We start from the raw sequence: 17,220 nt of genomic DNA, 5'->3' as shown, positions 1-17,220 counted from the left end.
ATAGGAATACAACTTGACTCAAAACACACCACAAATAGTCTACCCATCAGTACTTAACATTCTATTCTTGAACAGTCTGCCTGTACTTACCCTCCCAACAGACACAGGTAAGGGAAAGGGGAGTGCAGGTGTAATCTTTAAGCATATCAAATGACTTCTAAGAGACTTCTACCTGTTCAGGATGTCCAGCTCCATCCTTACTCTTCATATTAAACAGGTTTTGGTTTTCAAGAAAGGTGAAGATAGATGGCTTATCAGATGCAAGGATGATGGGCTTTGTTTTGCTATATAAGCAAGTATAGTATTGAAAGAAAGGGAACAAAGGTCGAGAAGGATGGGAAAAGAGACAGGTGGATTGATGGCCTTGAAATCCTGAATGAGCAATACAATATAGAGAATAACGGGTTTATAGGGGAGAGGATCTATTCAGAGTAGGAGGTAAAGATGGTGATTTAGGCTGGGGTAATTTGAATGGGTTAGAATGTAAAGTGAAGAAAGATGGGAGATCAGAAGGTAGGTAGTGAGTATAGGTATCCAGTAACTGGATTACAGATCATTTGAAAGACTGGCGTGCGGGGGGGGGGGGGAGGAGGGGAGTTAAGAGTGAATGGGATAGGTTCATTTTTGGTCTGCTTCAGTGATGGTAGGAGGCTTTTAAAATGGTATTTGCATGAAAAACCTGTTGCTTCCTTTAAGCTTTTCCCCCAAGGAGCCCAAATTCCAAGGACTTTTGACTTCACACACAACATTATTTCACTTACTGATCTTGATTATTCTCTCAAAATGATATGAACATTAAGTTCCTTATTACTTTTTGTTGCTCCACAGAAAGTAAGGTAAATTCATGTAACCAATCTGAGTATGTAATTACCTTCTCAAGCCAAGTCTTGTGTGTGTGTGTGTGTTGTATGGTGCTTGCAAATGTGTGCAGGTGCTCTTCTTTCCCCTCCCCCTGCCCATGCATGTGTGAAAGCCAGCGGATGACACTGGGTGTCCTCCACTATTGCTCTTCCACTTTGTTTGAGATGAGTCATGAACCTGGAACTACTGTTTTCTGTCAGGATGGCTGACTGAACAGCAAGCCCCAGTGATTCTGCTCCCCATAGGACTGAGGTTACAGGTATGTATGGCCATGCTCAGTTTTATATGAATACTGAGGGAAATGGAACTCAGGATAAATCAGTTCCCTCTTAGGCCTTCATGCCTGCATGACAAGCACTCTTACCTGCTGAGACATTTCCCTAGCTCTGGTATTTTTCAAATAACTTTATTTGCAAGTAGAGAGAATGGGTGCACTAGGGCCTCTTGCGCTGCAAAGGAACTGCAGATGCTACTGTGGATCTGGCTTTTAGCCCTTGTAACCACTGAAACTTCTCTCCAGCCCCCACTTTGGTTTCTGATACAGGTCTCAATAAATACCCCAGCCTGTCTTAGAATTCCTACCTATCCTATCTCAGCCTCCCAAGTGCTGGGATTATAATCGTGAACCACTGCATCCAGCATAAAGCCAATTCTTGTTACTCTGCTTTTGGTAATGTCACATTTATAAGCTCCCCTCAGGATTTGCAAAGTGATTTGTGGTTGTGTGTTAACCTGTATACTAGCTGTTGAGAGATGTGAGAATAATTACATTCTCTTTCTGACAAGGGAAAAGTGAGACCAGAATCAAATCCATTGCACATAAGAGGCAGAAGAGTCCAGTAAAATTCTCTAGGTCTTTCATGTCACTTTTTTAATGGAGCTATAATAATACCTTACCTGCTAAAAAGCAGGGGACTGGACCATGTGATTTCCCAAGTTCCTTTCAGCTCTCAGAGTTGAGTTTAACTGAGCAAAGCAGTGTGAAGCCAAAAGGCAATGTGTTTGTCTAAGGTTACAGAGTGAGTTTGTGAACAGCATTAGATAGAAATCCCTTCCCTTTGGCTAACCCTCTCCCCCACTAAGCTATACCTTTTCTTTTCCTCTCCTTTAGAAAAATGAGAGGTCTGACAAGCATTTTAATGACAAAGCAGATAAGTCACGTTGTAATTGGCTCTAATTACCGCTTCCACTAGCTGTAACCTCCTTTATCTTTTGCCCAGAGGCACTCCCAGAGCTGTTCTTACTGCCTCTGGAACTCATTGCAGAAAATGAAAAGACATGTTTGTAAGGGGCTGATTGTTATATCTTAGCTGCCTGATTGGAATGGATGTGACAAAGCATCACGGTAAATATAAATCAGCTTTTGTGCAGCCAGCTTTTAAGCAAATAATTGTTAATTACCCATTCTGTTCGTAACTAAAAAGCTAGCTTAGAGCAATGTTAATGGTCTGGTCTGGATGAAGTTTATGGTGAGTAGATCTTTGTTTAAGTTGTAACTAATAGCACATACCTTTTGAGGTGTAGATTCCTAGTAAAATTGTGTGACAAAAACTAAGAAAACTAATAGAAGAGTGAAACAGTAATCTTTATTTTCTGTAGCTGCTTGTCCCTACATGCCAGTAGGAAAGCAGGTAGAAGCCTGTGTCTAGCCTGCTGAATACATTTCAATAAAAAAAAAAAAAAACTTAAGAAGAGGAGGGAACTGGGGTTTATATCCATCTAAGGTCTTATTAGTTCATCTCCCGGCCTTGGTTAGGTTTTCAAAAATATAGCCTACAGAAATTGTGTTTCAAAGGCTTGGTGATGTAGGCTTTCTGGGATCTTATCTTAGCAAAGGAAACCTTTACTAGCAAAATTTGCACCCCCTCTTCCCTGTGTCTTGCACACACTGTTTTGGGAAGTGCTAAGATCAAACGAAGTATCTGCCTGAGATTTTCCCCTTTTCTTCTCCACACTATAGTCTCTCAACTCTACCTCACACACTAATCATAATACGTAAGAGAAGGATTCTGCTAGGCTCACAATGCTTGAGATAGCAGTTTTAAATGTTTGCAACATAGTTTGTTTACAGCCTTGCTTTACAATCAGGGAAACAAAGGCCAAGAAAGGGAAAAGGCACCCATGGGCATCCATGTCATCTTTTCTATCCTAGTTTTCAACTCCATTCAGATAGATGCCTCTTACATTTAAATCCCACTTCACATTTTCAATTGGCCAGGTGACAGGTAAATTTCCCAGGTAGCTGGTAATAAACTAATTTTCACAATGAGAACTGCTCATGGGAAGTGGAGGAATATGTGAACTAACATGAAAGGGACAGAAATCCTTATGTGACAACTAAAATGGGAAGATCTTGATATGTCCCCTAAGCCTTTTATTTGGCATCTGGTGCATTGCTTCAGGATTTCTTTTCAGAGGGATATTTAATTTGGTTAAAAAGTTTTTCTTCCACTATACTTAGCATAGTTTAAACCAATAGGATCTAAGAATATTGGTCTTTCTGTATCTTAGCGTCCAGTGACAACTATGAAATCACTCAGCCTTCCTCACACCAGGCAGGTTTAATGTCTCAAGTACTTCAAAATCACCTCTTTCAAATGGGAAATGCTGACATCACATGAAAACAAACAGAAACCTCTGTGTTAGTATAATGATCTCTGTCCAGATTGGGTGGGGGGGGGACGATGACAAGCAGGCATTCTTTAGTTAATAGACATGTGCCACACGGACCATGAATAATTCACAAACTTCCAAAGGACTAAAAGATAGTAAAACACTTTTAAGATGCGATAATTGGTGTTCCTGGTTCTCCGCGTTAAAACTTGGACCAAATTACTTTATCTCTTGAGTTTTCTCTCACACTGCAAACATTTACTGAATGCCTCTTATGTTTCAGGCATTATGATTAGTCACTTTTTGTTACTCTTGTTTTACAAGTAAGGAAATAAGTTTCAAATAATTAAATTATCTCCAGTATTACTCTTAAGTAGAAGGGGGAGATGTCAGAGCATGTGGCTGACCTTATTTTTGCCACTGAATAGCCCTGAAACTTTATTGAAATTACCATTTGATACCAGCCACTTGCAAACCATTTACAGGACATCATCAGTTTGATCTTTTGCACATGATCTCTCACTTGTCTGTTTTTACTTGAAGCAAGGAAGGCCTTAATAAACAGAATCCTCCCCCTTCATGTTTTTTTAAAAAATATATTGAATTTATTTATTTAAGAGAGGAAGGGAGTGGGCATGCCAGGGCCTTCATCCACTGCAAACAAACTCCAGATGCATGTGACACTTTGTGCGACTGGCTGATATGGGTCTGGAGAATCCAACCGGGATCATTTGGCTTTGCAGGCAAATGCCTTACCCACTAAGCCATCTCTCCAGCCCCCTCTTGGTGTTTTTGAGACACTCCCTTCTGTCCCTTTTGAGCAGTGCCTAGGGAGTTTGGCTTTCTCCTTTCTCTTCCTTCTGTGATCCAAATAAGTGTCTGAAACATCCAGTCTGAGTACTTTAAAATGTTTTTGCATATTATAACTCATTTTTTGGACATAGATTCTCACTATGTTTTCCAGTATGGCCTTGAACTCCTAGGTCCCAGTGATTCTCATTCCTAAGTCAAGTCTCTGAACTTCCTTTTTTTTTAAAAAAAAAAAAAAGATTTTACTTATTTTTATTTATTACAGATAGACTGAGAGAGAGATAGAATGAGAATGGGCACACCAGGGCCTCTAGCCACTGCAAATGAACTCCATATGCATGTGCCACCATGTGCATCTGGCTTACCTGGGACCTAGAGAATCGAACTGGGGTCCTTAGGCTTTGCAGGCATGTGCCTTAACTGCTAAGCTGTTGGGCCCTGAGAGGCCCAGGCGTGAGGCCTAGTGGAACTTCCTGAGTCTAGCTAAAGTTTGGTGATCTGCCTCTGGCCAGCTAGGACTCAGCAAGATGCCTAATGGCTTCTTGCCTGCTACTTCTGTGTAGGAGTTGGAATTATCATTTCGATACTCACCGTTTACTATTGGCCCTTACCTTTCACCCCATCCTAGAATCCCCGCCTTTGTTCCCAACATTATATAGGCAACTGCTTGTAACAATAAAGTGAGTTCCTGCTTCGACAAGACTCCCGACTCTGTGTGGTTTTTCTCTGGTGATTAGGAGAGGTTCTGAGTCGTCCGATGTTCATCCTTCTCCTCAACCCCTTGGGAGGAACCAGCGGGCCTGGTCCTTCCTGAGCACTACCTACCTGCCGGGGAAGAGCCTGGCATCTGGTGCCCAACGTGGGGCTCCAGGAACCCAGAGACTAGTGCCCCATGAGAGGCATTCTCGTTGAGGAGGTCATTCGGTGTATATGTGTGGGTGAGCATACCCTCATAAGTTATGAAGGAGTCTTCATATTTAATGCACTAAACTTTGCTTCTATAACCTATACTTGCTTGTCAACATCTCTTTGTTCTCCTTCTCTTTCCTTTCACTTTTGGTTCACCGGCAAGCTGCATCTGCGGTTTTTGTATTTCTGAACAGGTCATATGTCCCTAGTGGACACACTGTGTGGCTTTTGACCTTTAGGCTTGTGCTTCTCTCCCCCTCCCCCCCCTCTCTCTTTCTCTCTGCTTGGGCCTGTGAAGGCAGGCCAACTTTTTTTTTGCCATTATGGAACTTCCCCTGGATCTGTAAACTTCAATAAATATCCCTTCCTCTGTAACTGTACCTGGTCTGGAAGTTTATCTCAGCAAACCTAAAGTTGTCTGATACAGAACTTGGTACCAAGGAGTGGACTGAGATAAACCTGACCATGTGGATGCTGATCTTTTGGAACCTTTGTTTTGGAGGAATAGGCATGGACTTGGTGCTTGCAACTGAAGGTGTCTTCTGGAGTGGTAAGCCAAATTTTATGGGTTATTCTAATGAGAATCTAAAAATGTTAATGCAAACAACATTGAACTTCAAGGCTTGGCTTATGAGCTTTCTAATGGAAAGGAAAGACTGCAGAGGACTTTATTGGAACTGGGCTGCTGGCATAAGGGCTGGCTGTGTCCTACTGCCCAGGCCCAGAGAGTTTAATCAAGGTTAAATTTATAATGGACTGATGTGCATATGTAGAAAAGAATTTTCAGGCTAAACAAAAACACCATGCCTAAAGTTAGAGATTTTTCAACTGTTTACAGACTCTTAAGGATACTCTAAAAGTTTTATATAGGGACATAGTCTTAATCTAAATTCATCTTACATTAGACACAGGTGATGCCTATGCTAGGTGGGTCACAAAGTCATAAGTACAAATGTAATTGGAGGTTTAACCAGGTTAAACATAGACAAGAGTCTATCACCTTGTGTTTTGCAAATGGGTAAATTTGCTATGTAAAAACAAACAACTGGGCTGGAGAGATGGCTTAGCGGTTAAGCGCTTGCCTGTGAAGCCTAAGGACCCCGGTTCAAGGCTCGGTTCCCCAGGTCCCACGTTAGCCATATGCACAAGGGGGCGCACGTGTCTGGAGTTTGTTTGCAGAGGCTGGAAGCCCTGGTGCGCCCATTCTCTCTCTCCCTCTATCTGTCTTTCTCTCTGTGTCTGTCGCTCTCAAATAAATAAATAAAAATTAAAAAAAAAACAAACAACTTCAGAATAGGATAAGAAATGTCAAGATTCTTATCTCTCTGCTCTGTAATTTCAATTTGCTCTTGCTTTCAAACATATGCTACTTAAATTCATGGAAAGCTGGACTCTAACAAAACGCATAAAATTCTCTTTGTCTCAGACCCCATACAAGTTTAAGCCACATGTCCCCCAGACTCTGACTAGAGACAAAATGGCCAATTGTCTCTGACAAAGAAAAAGGAGTACAACATATAACTGTGGTTCTCTTTATTTCTTCTATTTTAAACACCTAAAATTACATCTGTTAGATAAAATTTCTCACTAGACAAAATGTTAAATAGGTCAAGTATACTGAGTCAAGGTATTTAACCAGGTTACAAACTCCTTACAAAAGATAAGCATCAGTCTTACCTAATGTGTATATCACTGTAAGGGCCCCTTCATTAAAACATTTAAGATTAAATCTAATATTTACCTGATGCCAAGTTTTAATCAATGGAGAAACTGAGTCTTACGATAAGACCTCACTCATTAACAGGTCACTGATGCTAATTTATTATGATTTAAGGGTTATAAAACTGGCTTTAAGACTCTCTCAGTAAAGTAAATTAGGTTCCTCTTTTCATCAAGGTTTTAACTATGCTTAAGATAAAGACTCACATAGAAATGGTTAATTTCCAAAGGTGAAGTACTCATACCTAAAGACATTATAACTTTAAAAATAGCTTCTGTCTTATTTATGCTAATTCTATTGAATGGTCATAACTAGGTTTAATCACTTAGGTTTAAGTGATTTAATTTCAGTAATGATAACTTTCATCTTCCTGGGATATGTTAGGATAGCTTGCTTAAGCTTTATCAAATTTAAGTCATAGGTAAAACATAAGATTGTTTTATGTTAATAAAAGTTTCTGTGGTACATAAAATCAATAACTATCAAGCTTAAGCCAAAATCATGGGTTGTCAAATAATGTTTTTTCTTTCAAAAAGATTTATCAAGGGTTATATTAAAATTTAGCTGTTTTGGTTTAAAAATATTATTAAACTCTATGGTTCTGTTTCCAATGTTCTCTGGGTAATTTGTACCAACACAGGTATCAAAACTAGTCAGAGATGTTTTCAAACACAGGTGCTACAAATTTCTAGGTTAAATGAGTTAGTCTATAAATCAATTGGTACCGTTTTTAACACTGGTGACAGGTTCTGCCTGTGTTTATAAATGTTAAATATTTAAAATATGAGATATTTATAAGTATTAGATATTTAAAATATGTGATATGTCTACTTTCTATACCTCAAATATAAGGCTTATAGTACCATAATACAAGTAAAATTTTAAAGATAGGATAATCAGACTCTCACGTCTCAATTACAAAAACAAAAGGGGGAATCCTTACCTCCATACAACCAACTAAAAAAGGCATTATTTACCCTAAATATTTTAAATTTTTCTAAAGAAAATAAACAATTATCCCCTTTTCAAAAACATTGGTCCTCATCCGTTACCTACAGTTCTATCTGGGTAAGATGGAAGGACCCATTGACTGGGGCCTGGAGCTGGCTTTGCCTCTGATCTGGGCCTCTCTGGCTGCTTGCAGTACAGTTGCCCATATGACTTTAAAAAATTGCTCAGCCACCTTCCCTATCCCCATCCAGCTTTTCCCAATGTTTCCTCTAGAACTTGCATTTGGGCCCTGCCTTCCACTAATAATTCCAGTATAGATGTGGGATACATTCATCCTTCCTTCTGTACTTTTAACACAACTAAGCCTAGTGCTCAACACTGCCTGCCTTCTAGAATGGTTTATGTTTGTGATGGCAGGATGGCCTATGACTTTCTGCCCACCAATTGGATGGGCCTTTGTGCTCCAGCCACCTTAATCCCAGATGTAGATATCATTCCTGGAAGCTAGATTCCCTGGCTGAGGTAGTCCTACAAAACAGGAGGGAACTAGACCTACTAATGGCTGAAAAGGGAAGCATATGCTTGTTTTTGCAGGAAAAATGCTGCTTTTACACCAGTAAATCGGGAATAATCCAGGACAAGATTAAGAGGCTCTAGAAAGACTTGGAGAGGAGGCAGTGGGACCCCCCAGGACAGCCCACTGTGGACGGGCTTACATGGCTTCTTACCCTACCTCCTCCCTCTACTTAGGCCCCTCCTTCCCCTCCTCCTTATCCTCACTGTCGGGCCTTGTGTAATTAACAAAATTACACAATTCATTCACCAGCGGCTAGAGGCAATAAAACTCCATCAGGTTGAGATACATTACCACAGGCTGGCAACTCAGGAATTAAGTTCCTCAGATGACCCACTGCCACCTCCTCTGCCCTCCATGTGACCAATGATGGGTAAGATCTCAGACTGACTGAGACAACCTAAGACAGGCCATGGAGTGGGTTCTCAGCGAGCTAAACACATGGTACCCAGTGATGGGTAAGATCCCCAGAGGGGGGCAACCTAAGACGGGGGCCATAGTGACTAATGGTCTTACCAAAACAAAAGGGGGAGATGTTGGGCCTTGAGAGGCCCAGGCGTGAGACCTAGTGGAACTTCCTGATCCTAGCTAAAGTTTGGTGACCTGTCTCTGGCCAGCTAGGACTCAGCAAGATGCCTAATGGCTTCTTGCCTGCTACTTCCGTGCAGGAGTTGGAATTATCATTTCGATACTCACAGTTTACTATTGGCCCTTACCTTTTCCCCCATCCTAGAATCCCTGCCTTCGTTCCCAACATTATATAGGCAACTGCTTGTAACAATAAAGTGAGTTCCTGCTTTGACAAGACTCCCGACTCAGTGTGGTTTTTCTCCGGTGACTAGGAGAGGTTCTGAGTCATCCGATGCTCATCCTTCTCCTCAACCTCTTGGGAGGAACCAGTGGGCCTCGTCCCTCCTCAGCACCACCTACCCACTGGGTATAACTCATTTTTTGGACATAGATTCTCACTATGTTGTCCAGTTTGGCCTTGAACTCCTGGGTCCCAGTGATTCTCATTCCTAAGTCAAGTCTCTGAACTTCCTTTTTTTTTTAAAAAAAAAGATTTTATTTATTTTTATTTATTACAGATGGAGTGAGAGAGAGAGAGAATGAGAATGGGCACACCAGGGCCTCTAGCCACTGCAAATGGACTCCATATGCATGTGCTACCTTGTTCATCTGGCTTACCTGGGACCTAGAGAATCGAACCGGGGTCCTTAGGCTTCGCAGGCATGTGCCTTAACTGCTCCAGCCCTGAACTTTCTTTGAGTAGTGTGGCTCCCTCATAAGCTCAATTAGTCATCAATTGAGAACCTTAAAGGTTTAAGTATTCTGAACTAACTTATATTTCTGTTTGATAAAATTTAGGTAACTCTTGGGCTGGGAAGATTGCTCAGTGGTTAAAGGCACTGGATTGCAAATCCTGCCATCCTGAGTTTGATCCTCTAATACCCATATAAAGCCAGAATGTGCAGGGCATGGTAGCACATGCTTTTAATCCCCGTACTTGGGAGGCAGAGGTAGGATGATCACTGAGAGTTCAAGGCCACCCTGAGACTACAGACTGAATTCCAGGTCAGCCTGAGCTAGAGTGAGACCCCACCTTGAACCCCCCCAATAACAATAATAAATAAAAATAAAGCCAGAATACACAAAGTGCATGCCTCTGGATTACATTTGCAGTGGCAAGCAGTTCTGGTGTGCCCATACTCACTCTGTCTGTCTGTCTTGCTCAAAAATATCAACATATATTTTTTAAAACAAGTATAGGTGACTTTCATGGGAAGCCTGTGACCCCAGTACTAGGGGTTGGGGATGGGTAGAAGGATCATGATTTCAGAGGCCAGCCTGAGCTACATTGCAAGACTGTCTCAAAGCAAGCAAAAAGATACCTATAGGTCTTTGGTGTAAATGGTAGAATGCTTGCCTACCACATGCAAAGCTCTGGCCTCCACCTTGATCTCTGTCTCTCTCTCACACACATAAATGATAACTAGAATGTGGACATGTAAATATTAAGGAGGAGGGCAAAATCTCTGGCCAAGGAACCAACAGAAATAAACACATATAGGCAGGAGAAAGCAAAACCTCTGAATAAGATAGTTCTATGAAACAAAACACTCTGTAATTGTGCACAAAAAACATAGTTCCATTAAAGCCAAGATTTGCCATAATTCATAATTTTGAATGAAATGCTGCTGTAGGCAGAATAATAATTCCCATACATCTCCACCTCCCAATCCCCATCACCTGAGAATTTGTTATCTTACATGGCAAAAGGGCATGGCAAAAATTAAGTCTGTAGATAGAATCAAGTTACTGATCAACTTGTCTTTGAGATGGAGGAGGATGGTCTAGAATGATAGATGGGCACAAAGTAATCACAAGGGTTCTTGAATGTAGAAAATGGAGGCAGAAAAGTATAGAGAATAAAAGTGAAAAATAAAGTCTTCTCAAAGACAACCACTTTAACATTCCATCTCATTTACCACTATTCTTTTCCTACTCATATGTGTATATGCATGCTTGGTGTACTTACATAATTTAGATAATAGTGTGGTGTAATTTTGCATCCTTGTTTTGTCTTTAAGTTATCTGGAAAGAATGTTTCAATGTCATTTAAGTCTCATTGTATCCCAGGCTGACCTGGAATTCGCTATGTAGTTTCAGGGTGGCCTTGAACTAAAGACAATCCTACTACCTCTGCTGGCATTTTTAAGGTCTATTTTTTTTCTGCAGTACTGGAGACTAAACCTATAGTCTCCTGCATGTTAAGCAAGTTTTCTAACACTGAGGTATATTCCCAGCCTGAACGTTCTTGATATATGTGTGTGTGTGTGTGTGTGTGTGTGTGTGTGTGTGTGTGTGTATGTAACTATACATAGATGTATATTCCCTACAGTAATCCCCCAAAATATATGATTTTCATTAGTTCTCTGCCATGATTTTAAGTATTGTGTTAGTCAGCTTTTCGTTATTGTAGCAAAATGCCTAATATAAACAATTTATATAGGAAGAAGTTTGAACCAAGTATGGTATACATGCTTGTAATCCCAAAACTCAGAAGGATGGGACAGAAGGATCAAGAGTTCAAGGCAAACCTAGTCTACACCAGTGAAACTCTGCCTTGAAAATAAAAACAAAACAAAATATAAAACACTTAAGCAGGGCTGGAGAAATTCTTGCTTAGCAGTTAAGGCACTTGCCTGCAAAGCCTAAGGATCCAAATTCAATTCCCCAGGACCCACATAAACCAGATACACAAGGTGGTGCATGTGTCTGGAGTTCGTTTGCAGTGGCTGGAGGCCCTGATGTGCCCATTCTCTCTCTTTCCCTGTCTTTCTACCTCTCTGTCCCCTCTCAAATAAAAAACAAACAAACATCCTGGAATGATGGTGCATTCCTTTAATCCCAGCACTCAGGAGGCAGAGGTAGGAGGATTGCTGTAAACTTGAAGCCAGTGGGACTACAGGGTGAGATCCAGGTCAGCATGGGCTAGATAAGACCCTACTTCAAAAAGAACAACAACTGCTAGTTGTGGTGGCGCACGCCTTTAATCCCAGCACTCGGGAGGCAGAGGTCGGAGGATCACCGTGAGTTTGAGGCTACCTTGAGACTACATAGTGAATTCCAGGTCAGCCTGAGGTAAAGTGAGACCCTACCTTGAAAAACGACAAAAAAACAAACAAACCCAAACATTGTTAATTTAATAAGAAAATTTCATTATTTCATTATTCTGTGTTTTGTTAATTACTTTGAGTTTGAAGCATAATGAGTATGGTTTTTAATTTTTATTTATTTGAGAGAGTGAAAGAGGCAGAAAGAGGGAGAGAGAATAGACATGCTAGGACTTCCAGCTGAAGAAACATACTGCAGAAGCATGTACTACCTCTTGTGCATCTGGCTTATGTGGGTACTGGGGCATTGAACCTGGGTCCTTTGGCTTCACAGGCAAGTGCTTTAATTGCTAAGCCACCTCTCCAACCCTGATTATGTTTTTTTTTTTTTTTTAAAGTAAATCGCATATCTTCTTTGGTGAATTCTGTGTTTAGTCCCTATTGTATTGGAAGCTTGGAAGTTACTTTCTCATTGCTGGGACAAAGCAACCAGCCAGAAGCAGCTGATGGGAGGAAAGGGTTTATCTTGGCTTACAGTCTTGAGAGGAGGTTTCATGATGGCAGAGAATAAATGAAGTGCAGAGATTGAGCATCATTTCCTTGCCAACATCAGGTGGATAACAGTAGCAGGAGGGTGAGTTGACTAACATTGGCAAGGTAGGGGCTAATAAGCCTCAAAGTCCACCCCCAGAAACACATCTCCTCCAGCAAGGCTCTGCCTCCATATTACCACTAGCAGGGCAGGAGACAAGCATTCAGAACACATGAGTTTATGGGAAACATCTAATTCAAACCACTGAAGTTAGTATTTAGTATTTATTTTGTTTTTATTCAAGGTAGGATTTCACTCTTTTTTAAATTTTTTTGTTCATTATTTATTTATTTATTTGAGAGCGACACACACAGAGAGAAAGACAGAGGGAGAGGGAGAGAATGGGCGCGCCAGGGCTTCCAGCCTCTGCAAAGGAACTCCAGACACGTGCGCCCCCTTGTGCATCTGGCTAACGTGGGACCTGGGGAACCGAGCCTCGAACCGGGGTCCTTAGGCTTCACAGGCAAGTGCTTAACCACTAAGCCATCTCTCCAGCCCAGGATTTCACTCTTATCCAGGCTGACCTGGAATGTACTCTATCGAGTCTCAGGCTGGCCTCAAATTGACAGTGATCTTCCTACCTCTGCCTCCTCGATGCTGGGATCAAATGGGTGTGCCACCACACCTGGCTCAGGTAGTATAATTAAGTACAGAATTGTATGAGTCCTATGCTCTGTATATCAAGGATAATAAGTAGGGTGAGGTGGTTCATGCCTATAATCCCTGAACTTGGGAGGCTGAGGTGGGAGTATCACTATGAGTTTAGGACCATCCTGAGTTACAGGGTGAGTTCCAGGTCATCCTGGGATAGAGTGAAACCCTGCTTTAGAACATACATACATACATATGGATGATAGTTTTATTTTGTGGCAGATATTTCACTAGGACTTTTCATCTTTTTTTTACTTTATTACTTTTTAATATTTAGAAGTTTTATACAATGGCTTAGTTAATGGTCTATTTAGTAAGTCCTATAATAACTAGAGAAACTTGAAGATAGTAACATAGTGAGTGCATAAGGATTGTGTGCAGAAGTTAGACCAAGGGTACAAGGTAATGACACAGGTTTCAGAAGGGAAGAATGATCTGAAAGAGAAGGAAAGGTAAAGTGAGAAAAGCAGCTAAAGAACACCTGAATAAGTGGAAGGACATCTCATGTTCAAGGATTGAAAGCCAACATTTGGAAGATGGTAGTGCCCCTTACATTGATCATCTACAGATTCAATACAATCAATTAAAATCCCAGAAACTTTTGTGTATAAACAGGAAGGTTGGTCCTAAAATTCAAATGGAAGTATAACAGGAACCCATAATAGGTTACAAACAAAAATGAAACAACAAACCATTGTGAAGAAAAGAAGTAAGTTAGAGAAGCCAACTTCCTGATTTCAAAACATATTTCAGGGCTGGAGAGATGGCTAAATGGTTACAGTGCTTGCTGACAAAGCTTAACAACCTGAGACCAGTTCCCCAGTACCCATGTAAAGCCAGATGCACAAAAGTGGCACATGTATCTGGAGTTCATCTGCAGTGGCTACACTTCCTGTTGTGCCCCTTTTTTCTCATCAACTCCCCGACTCAGGAGGCAGAGGTAGGAGGATCACTGAGTTTGAGGCCAGCCTGGGATAGAATGAGACCCTACCTCAAAAAACCAAAAAAAAATGTATTACAATCTATAGTAATAATGACTATGTGGTACTAGATTAGGATAGACATGCAGATCAATGAATACATGAAAGTGCAAAAATAAACATGCTTATCTTTGGCCCATTGACTTTTTTTGTTGCTGTGACAAGCCTACAGTCTTGCATATGCTAGGCAAATGCTCTACAACTGGGCTATGTTCCCATCCTCCTAATTATGGATGAGGATGCCATGACTATTCCATGGGAGTAATACGAGTCTTTTCAACAAATGCTGCAATAACATCTGTATGAAACTATGCTAAACACTAAGCAAGACATTTCTATCACACCCTCCAAGGTCCAGGAACCATTGAGGAAGAGGTGGCAAGAAGAATGTGAGAGCCAAAGGAGAGGGATGTGTGCTTATAATACTGTCTTTGAGAAACAAGTGGCTGCAGTATTCAAGACATCACAGTGGATGACACTACCTACACAAGCCCTGCATAATAGGAGGAAAAAAATGATGGCATCAAAATAGAAGATAGACTAGTTAAAAAGAAGAGATTCAGTGGAGGAAGATTTAGGAGAGGGAAAAGGGTGGGTGGGGGATTATCATCATGGTATATCATCTATCTGTATGGAAATTGTCAGTAAAAGCTTAAAAAATAACTTAGAAAACTTTAAAATGGGCAAAGGGGTTGGGGGCACAGCTGAGGGGTCAGACATTTGACTAGCATGCATGGAGGTCTTGGCTTCCAACTCCAGCACCCCAAAACAAAACAAAGGGCAAAGCAGTTGGACAGATATTTCTCAGCATATGTACCAATGGCCAATAGTTACATGAAAAATATGAGCATCATTAGAGAAATGCAAATCAGAACCTCAAAAACAACACGAAAGGGGCTGGAGAGATGGCTTAGCGGTTAAGTGCTTGCCTATTAAGCCTAAGGACCCTGGTACGAGGCTCGATTCCCCAGTTACCCACCTGTTGCAGTCAGGTTTGTATTGGTGGTAGAAATCACCCAACCAAGAGCAGCTTGTGGGGGGAAAAAAGTTTATTTTGGATTACAGGCTCAAAGGGAAACTCCATGATGGCAGGGAAAATGATGACATGAGCAGAGGGTGGACATCACCCCCTGGCCAACATAAGGTGGACCATAGAAACAGGAAAGTGTGATAAACACTGGCATGAGAAAACTGGCTATGACACCCATAAACCCTCTCCCAACCATACACTCCCTCCAAGAGGTATTAATTCCCTAATCTCCATCAGCTGGGAACCTAGCATTCAGAACACTTAAGCTTGTGGGAGACACCTGAATTAAACCACCATATTCCACCCCTGGTCCCCATAAACTGATATCCATACATGATGTAAAATACAATGCATTCAGTATGACTTTAAGAGTCCCTATAGTTTTTATCAATCCTAATGATGTTCAAATATCCCCATAATCCAAGGTCTTTTAACTGAGCCATAATACCAAAAAAAATGATCTCAAAAATCCATAATGGCACAGAATAAACGTTCACTACAAAAGATAGCATTGGGCATAGCAAAGAAATTTAAACAGGGCAAGCATCAAACTCTGTAGCTTCAGGTCCAACAACTCTAGACAGTAACAAGTCTCCATGTTCGATAATCCTAACCAGCCACAAGTCTCTGGAGTTCCAATTCTGCCCCTCAAGGTAGGCTACTCACAGTCCTGAAAGACTTCTCCTTGGCAGCCATCTTGTGGTCCCAGCATCTCCACTGGGTCTCCACTGCAATACATGGTTCATCCTTGTGGCCCCCATGGGGTCTCCATACAGGCATCCAGCAAACCCGCTTCACACTGCCCATGGCCATTTCCAAAACACAAGACCATGTTGCAGACTCAATGACCCTCTCTTTCCTGCATTTCTTATACTCCACAATACCAAGCAGGGTGCCAATTTGTTAATCCAGGGGGGGAATAAAGCAGAGTTTGAAGAACAGGACACTCCTTGAACACTCAGGCCCCTTCAAAAGAGTCTTCATTTTTTCTGTTGCCCCAGTGCAGGTTATCTGGCCTAGTCTCAATGGTTGTAATCTCTCAACGGGCAACAGTTCACCCAAAGATTTTTCTTTCTGTGCCATATCCCTCTGCTCACGCCAGTTCATTTCTATGCAAAGCAACCCTGCACAACTTCTCAAGACACAGGCATAACAGCAAGCTTCCCATACAAACTGCTATCCCAGTCCATGCAAAGCTTTTTCTCACCCTCTTAAGCCAAACCTCACAGTCCATAGTTCTTACTGCATTCAGGTCTTGCAGCTCTGACCAGAATAGTCCATCAAGCTCTACTTACAGCAGTGCAAGGCATCTCTTAGGCCAAGTTTTCAAATCCTCCCACATTCCTCTTGAAAATCAGCTCCAAAAGGCCAAAACCACACAGTCAGGTGTCTAGCAGCAATCCAACTCTCGGTGCCATCTGCATGCATTATAGTACTATCTACAATAGCCAAGTATGCATTAAAGGCTAAAGGAATAAAGGAAACGTGGTAATAAATACATTAGGAATATACTAGTCTTTTATTTGTTTATTTGAGAGTGTCTCATGTAGCCTAAGCTGGCCTTGAACTCATTATGTAGCTGAGGATGACCTTGAACTTCAGATTTTCCTGCCTCCAACTCCCCAATGCTGAGATTATAGGCATGCACTATCACACCCAGTTTATGTGTTGCTGGGGATCAAGCCCAGGGCTTCATGCACACTAGGTAAGCACTCTTCCAGATACATCCTCAGCTTCAGGAATATTAGTCTTTACAAGGAAAAAAAATCTTGACATTTGTGAAAACATGATGAACTTGGAAGCCATCAACCTATATACAAGAGGCCAGACATAGACAAATACCACACATTCATCATATGTCAAATGTGAAAAATCAAGCTGAAAGGAACAAACAGGTAGAATGATAGGTACC

The sequence above is a fragment of the Jaculus jaculus genome, chromosome X, assembly GCF_020740685.1.
Source record: "Jaculus jaculus isolate mJacJac1 chromosome X, mJacJac1.mat.Y.cur, whole genome shotgun sequence".
NCBI classification, from domain to species: Eukaryota; Metazoa; Chordata; class Mammalia; order Rodentia; family Dipodidae; genus Jaculus; species Jaculus jaculus.
Note: the sequence above shows the minus strand (reverse complement) of the source record.